The following is a 6,846-nucleotide window of genomic DNA, read 5'->3' as shown; positions in this document are numbered from 1 at the left end:
AATATATTAAGACATGTAAACATTCTGCCGCAGAGGAGGCGCTAGGTCATCAAAAGAAGAGCGGAAAACAACGAAAACTATATCGAATACGAAATTGAAGAAAAACGGAAAAAATACCACAAATATTTAAGCTCATAAAAATAGACGACAAACTGAGATACAAAGAAGCACAAGCGAGAATATGAAGAAGGATAAGCGAAAAGCAGAATGGTCAATGGATATGCTCAAGGCTCAATACATACATAGGAAGTAGGAAAAGCGCGGAAAGCTGGAGACTCCTGGAGAAACATGAGAACAGACCGCACAAAGGAAGTAATCTCACCAATATCAGTACTTTGAATGGACACTGAAGATAGACCACAAATTAAAGATGACACAAATAAAATATATAACGATAAGATAAGAATAACCGTAACAGAGGTTAAGGAAGTGTCTAGTACATAAAAAAATGGCAGAGCACCAAGACCGGGAAATATCCTGGAGAAAAGTGACAAGCTGTATCATGCATTGAGAAATTTATTTCAAAGATGCTTTAACACATCAGAAGTGCCGAGGAATGGAAAATATCACACTTGTCAACCATACACAAAAAAGGAGACAAGAAGAACTGCGACAACTATAGGGGTATAGCGGTTACAAGTTCCATTAGTAGAATATACGGAAAAACACTGAAGAGCAGAATAGAAAGGGAATACGCTGATATGGAGGCGGAAGAACAAGCAGGCTTTAGAGCGAGAAAACTTCGCCCACTCACCAGACTCATTCCCCAAAACTTTAGGATGTAAAAACAGAAGGACGAAAGCCGGCTGTTTGGACATATACTATAGTTTGCCAGGACCACCAGAGATGGACGAGCTGACGAAGAAATAAGAAATGGAGGACAAGAAGAGCGCCAGAAGAGCCCCTCCGTCAGCAAGGGCACCCTCCCAGGAGCCGGGGCATCCTTCCTCCAGGACAGAGGACGCCGATGCAACTCTGGGAACTTCCTGAAGTAAATCTAAATCTAAATCTAAATCTCATAACCCCCCTGAGGGTGTGCGTTTTCCTGGGTGTCATTTGGTTATAAATATTTAACTACTGTGTGAATATGAAGTTTTACTTTTCATTGCAATCATTAATAATAATTATCCCAATCGACATGAAAGTCAACTTCATCATGCGACAAATTTAATTCCTAGAACTCCTATTTACTGTTCCGATCATTTATCGTATAATACGCTGATGATCAAAATTTAATTAATTATCAACTACAATAAAAGCATAAATAGCCTGACCGTATTATAGTGTTTATCAATCTTTCTATAGCACGATGTTGAACAAATTCGTGAACCTTTTCTATGTAAATTCCAACGTTGACGGTATCAGAAATTTGGCTCCCGTCTTCAAATATTTCAGATTTTTTGGTATAGTACCAAACTATAACTTTGCGCTCAAGAAGATTGTACACAGAAATGTTTTTTTGATGATGGGTGTTTTGGTTTTCACTGCAAACTGTTACCTGATATTTCAACAATATGATGTACTCATAAACAAAGGTAAAACCACTATTCTTCAAAAGTTACTGGCAATAACACTGTTGGCCGAAATTCTCCTTTATATATTTGGTGTAGTTTCCTCTTGGCATAATAACCAAATGTGGGAAGATTTTTTTGAAGTAATATTTACTATAGAGTTGCTAAATGTTATGAACAACGTACCAAAAAATGTGTTTTTTGTATTTAATAAAGTGTTTATGCTAGTCCTGGTGCAGTTGCTAATGCTTGGTTTAATTGTAATGGACTATGTAATGTACCAAAATCTGGCCAATAAGGAAAGCTACATCATTTTTGTACCATCATGGACGTACTTTCATCAACTAATTCTCACTAATTTCTTGTGTAGCAACATACTGTGCTACCTTAAAAATATTTTACTTGATATAGATCGAACAATAGACAACGCTAATACTATTAAAACAACTAAAAACTGTTTAAATATTTACTTAAAACTGTTGAAAGCTGTACATTTGTTTAACATGCTTTTTGGAAAACATTTCTTATTTTTTATGATTATTTCTTTTATTGAATGCTTGACTATGTGGTATTACTGGTATTCAAAGATTAATACCCATAATGTCTACGAATCAGACGAAATTAATGCTGGCCTAATAGTCTTCGTAGTAGCATTGACATTGGTAAAAATCGCATTGACGACAAATGACTAAATAATGTAATAAATATTTTTTTCAGATAAGTAATTTTATATTAACTTACTTCTGCGATCTTCTAAAAAGGGCCAACGAACGCCTTTTGCTAACTTGTTACGCAATTCAGAACAAGCTGAATACTTGCTCTTTGGAGTACAAGGAACTGGAGCTGTTTGTCAACAAAATCAGTAATACCAACTTTAGGATTACCGCCGACAATTTTTATGAATTGAATCGCAGTACCGTTTTTGAGTTATTCTGGAATATTATCACCTGTTTCATTGCTATTGCTCAGTTTGACGGTTCTCCTTAATGTAATGTATAAGCAAAGTGGAAATATAGATTTTATGTTTTTTTATTTCGTTTGAATTAACGTCGCCGGCTTAGAAGTTGAGTATCACGTTTAGTAGTTAGCTATAATTGTCAGCAAAGAAGTGAACAAATGTGTAATTAACTTTTTGGGTCCTTCAAGTACCTGGGCGCAGTGATAACGGCAGACATGCAGACAATAATATGCAGGAAGAGATTACACAGCGAATCACACAGGTAAACAAATGTACATTTGCAGTACAAACCCTGCTAAAATCGAAATTTATCACAAGAAAAGCCAAAACCGGAATCTATCAAACAATGATACGACCAGTAGCAACATACGCCAGTGAAACAAACAGACACTGACAGTTCGCGACACAGAGCTCCTAAGAAGGTTTGCGAGAAAGATGATGAAGATGAAGCATGATATATGGTTCCGTTCGAGACCCTGAAACCGGCCATTATAAGATGAGAAGCAATGCTCAACTTGCCCAAATATATCAAAGCCCCGACATCATTCAGGAGAGAAAGTCCGACAGACTAAGATGGGTAGAGAAGCCAAAACGATCGCCTAATAAAACGGGTATGAGAGGAGGCAGGAAAAAGACCACTGGGAATACCCAGGCTCAGAGGGAGAGATAACATCATTAAGGAAATGGTTATCCTTGGTGTACACCAGCAAGAATGGAGGGAAATGACCCACCCTGGGTTGTAGTGCTACGGAGTAGTAGTAGTATATCAGATAGAGTGGCACAAGCTCTGATCAAGAAATCGAAATATTCCACGAACAACTACGGACAGCCCTAAAAGACACAAAAACACCAAAAGTCAATATCCTACTAGGAGATTTCAACGCTAAAAGTTCTGATGGCAATATTGTGGGAAGTTTTGGACTGGGAGTGCAAAATGATAGAGGAGACCGCCGAATCCAGTTTTGTCAAGAAACAGACAGTGTGATAACGCACATCTTTTAATTACACACGGAAATCTCCAGCTGATTTGCCCCAAAAAGTCGTTATAAACCAGATTGATTTCATTGTCGTAAACAAAACACAACGTATCCAGAAATCCCTTTCTAGCAAGATCAAGATACGTATGAAGAAGATTCGAAAAAGAAAACCTCAAAAACCCCTAGACATCCAGAACAAACACCACAATAACGGAAGTTAAAGAGGAACTAAATAACCATATTAACGACATAAATCTGGATCTAAATCATGAAAACATGTAGAAGATATCTGGAGCAAAACAAAAAATGTCTGCATCCTGGTAGCAGAAAATAAACTACGGATGACAGAAAAATATTGGATCTTATGGACGAACGACGAAAACACAGGAATAAGAACGAAAGGACGTGCAAGGAAATAAACAACAAAATTATCGAAAATGGTTACAGAACGAATGTAAAGAGAATGAATCCTTGGAACGAAAGTATGGAAGACTATGACAGGAGACACTAGCTCACGTAGCAGTAACTTGGTGTTGGACAAACAAGGTAATTTATATAACTGACAATGAAAGAATACTGAAGGAGAGAATACATGGGAGAGTTCGAAGAAGAGTAACAGGCGAAATCATTATTCATGCTGATTCAGGTCCAGAATTAACGCTCGAAGAAGTAACACGACTAAAAAATATCAAAACAACCGGATCCGACAATGTTCAGGAGGAAATTCTGAAACTTTTGGAGACATCCAACTTAAACTACTCAATAAAATATATGAAACAGGAGAATTGCCTACGTTTTTTCCTCTTCCTAAGAAAGCAAATGCTATCGAATTATAAGAGTCATGCACTGAAAATCCTACTTAACATCATCCACTTTCGTATAGGTTATAGTTTGTCTTCCTATTACGACCAAGTTTACCATGTTTGCGGACGATACTTCTATCCTTTGGAGCGGTCAACGAAGGGGATATTGGTTGGATGTCTCCAATGGCCGAAACTTGATGTTGACCAGACGATGGTGCGATTCGAACTTGCTTCTACTCAACATAAGTAAAAACAAAATATACATTTTGGTGATGATGTCAGGCCATTTATGGTCCAGTGAGGAAAGGTCCGTATGATTGTGACGGATACTGGGATTCCAAATGAGCAGTTGGATGCAGAACAGCAGGGGTTCCAAAGAAAAACAACTGATGGGATGCGAGAAGACAGTTGAATTTTTGTGGATACGAAGCATTTGTGGAAATGAAAAGGTTGATGCCAAGAGTGGAAAGGAAAACAATGAGTGATATTAAACGTCGTATATGTGCTCCATGGATTAGGACATACAGAAGCTTAGCACTGCACAACGGGAGTGCATATTTGCGTATTCAGAATGTGCACCCAAAGGTGACATGATTTTCTCAAATTAACTACAAAAAGAAGAAATTTGTAAGCATGGTTTGTAGGATGATATCTGGACATTGTCTTATACCAAAGCACATAGCTAGGATAGGTATATCAGGTCCTGACGATCTACCAGAAGATGTGCTTGAGCTATCTTCTACTTGTCCTGTGACAATCCTGTTTAATAAGATCTATGAAACAGGAATAATACCAGAAGAGTGGTGTCGGTCTACGTTTGTCGCAATTCCTAAGAAGCAGAATGCCAAGAAATGCGAAGATCACCGTACAATCAGCCTAATGAGCCACACAAAAATCTTCCTCAAAGTCATCCACCGTAGAATTTATAAGAAGCTGGAAGAAAATATCGCCGATACTCAGTTTGGGTTTAGAAACGGAAGTGGTACGAGAGAAGCCTTGTTTGCCTACAATTTCTTAATGCAGCGGTATTTATTGACTATAACAAAGCATTTGATAAAGTGAGACACAAACAACTAATAGAAGCTCTGAAACGAAATAACCTCGACAAAAGAGATATACAAATAATTGTGAAGTCCAATTCGAACTAACTAAGGCAGGGGAAATCAAACAAGGAGTCAGACAAAGATGTGTTCTTTCGCCACTCCTCTTCAACCTGTATTCAGAGAAAATGTTCACCAAAATCCTCAAAAATGAAGAGGGTGGAAAACGAGTTAACGGAATTCTACTGAACAACTTGCGAAATGCGGACGATACAGTACTTCTCGTCGAAAACGTGTTCGACCTTCAAAATATGTTGAATAACGTCATCACATCTAGTCGAGAATATGGTCTAACACTCAACGTTAAAAAGACGAAATACATGATTGTTACCAAAACTGAAGTCCCAAATAAGGATCTGTATGTGGAAGGCGAAAAGCTGACAATTGTCAACTGTTCTGTGGACTATTGTTCAGAAACAAAGATTTGCATTGAGAAGGCCCGTGCATTCTTCATGAGGAACAAGAAGCTGCTCTGTAGTCGCGATCTGAGACTGGACCTAAGGACTCGTATCTTCAAATGTTATGTATTCCCGTTTCATCTGTATGGTGTGGAGGCTTGGAGCGACAATTGGAAGCCTTTGAGATGTGGACATACCGTAGGATGTTGAGAATACCATGGTCAGAACGTGTTACAAAGGTAGAGGTCCTAAGAAAAACGGAGAAGGGCGTGGAGATCCTACATGAAGTTGAAAAGAGAAAACTGCAATATCTCGGACACGTTATGAGAAGTCAAAGGTATGAGATTCTGAAACTCACAATCCAGGGAAGGATCGCGGGAAGGAGGAATGTTGGAAGGAGAAGAATATCCTGGCTTAGGAACTCTTAGGAATGGTTTGGTGTCACGTCTTCCAACCTATTCAAAGCTGTTACACGGAGATGGTACATGAAGAAGAAGTCTTGAGTAAATGGTATTTCCTGACTTCTCCAATAAATATTTCTGCTACAGTGGAAACTATGAAGCCACTAACACCAGTTTGGGCCACACACTCTCAGTCGTTGAACACACATGCAAAGTTTCCTCTGTGTTGAAGACTAATTCTAGTATCTATGAGACTTAAATAACGGGCAATGGCAGAAGAAATAAAAGATGAAGAAATTGAAGAACTAGTAGGTACTAGTTTCATTGGAGCATCGATTGAAGGCCTTAATAAACTTTACTGCTCTCAAGCTCTGAATATTCATGCATTCTGTGATGCCAGTCGACATGTCTATCGCAACGTTGTGTTCAACTTCATGTTTTTAAATTGAAACAAATAATAACACTTTCCTTACTTTCCAATCGACATTAAAAGTCAACAGGGAATTCCAACTTCATCATGCGACAAAATTTAAGTGCTAGAACTCATATTTACCTTTCCAAACATGTCATTTATCGCAGTCAATACATATAGGATAAGTGCTGGTGGCCAGCAAAATTGATTATCTCTTACAAGCAGAAACAACCTATTCGTTTAATAGTGTTTATCCAACTTTCCATAACAAAATAGACAATGTTGA

At 38.0% G+C, this 6,846-nt stretch overlaps 1 protein-coding gene across 1 annotated transcript in view; it reads right to left on the bottom strand.

The window, feature by feature from the left end:
* Flo2 (flotillin-2) overlaps positions 1-6,846 on the bottom strand; it is a 262,398-nt gene that overhangs the window by 232,438 nt on the left and 23,114 nt on the right.

This window comes from Ips typographus, linkage group LG3 (genome assembly GCF_016097725.1).
Source record: "Ips typographus isolate SLU linkage group LG3, UJ_Ityp_2.0, whole genome shotgun sequence".
Taxonomy (NCBI): Eukaryota; Metazoa; Arthropoda; class Insecta; order Coleoptera; family Curculionidae; genus Ips; species Ips typographus.
The sequence above is the reverse complement of the archived record's forward strand: the minus strand, read 5'-3'. Positions and strand labels throughout refer to the sequence as shown.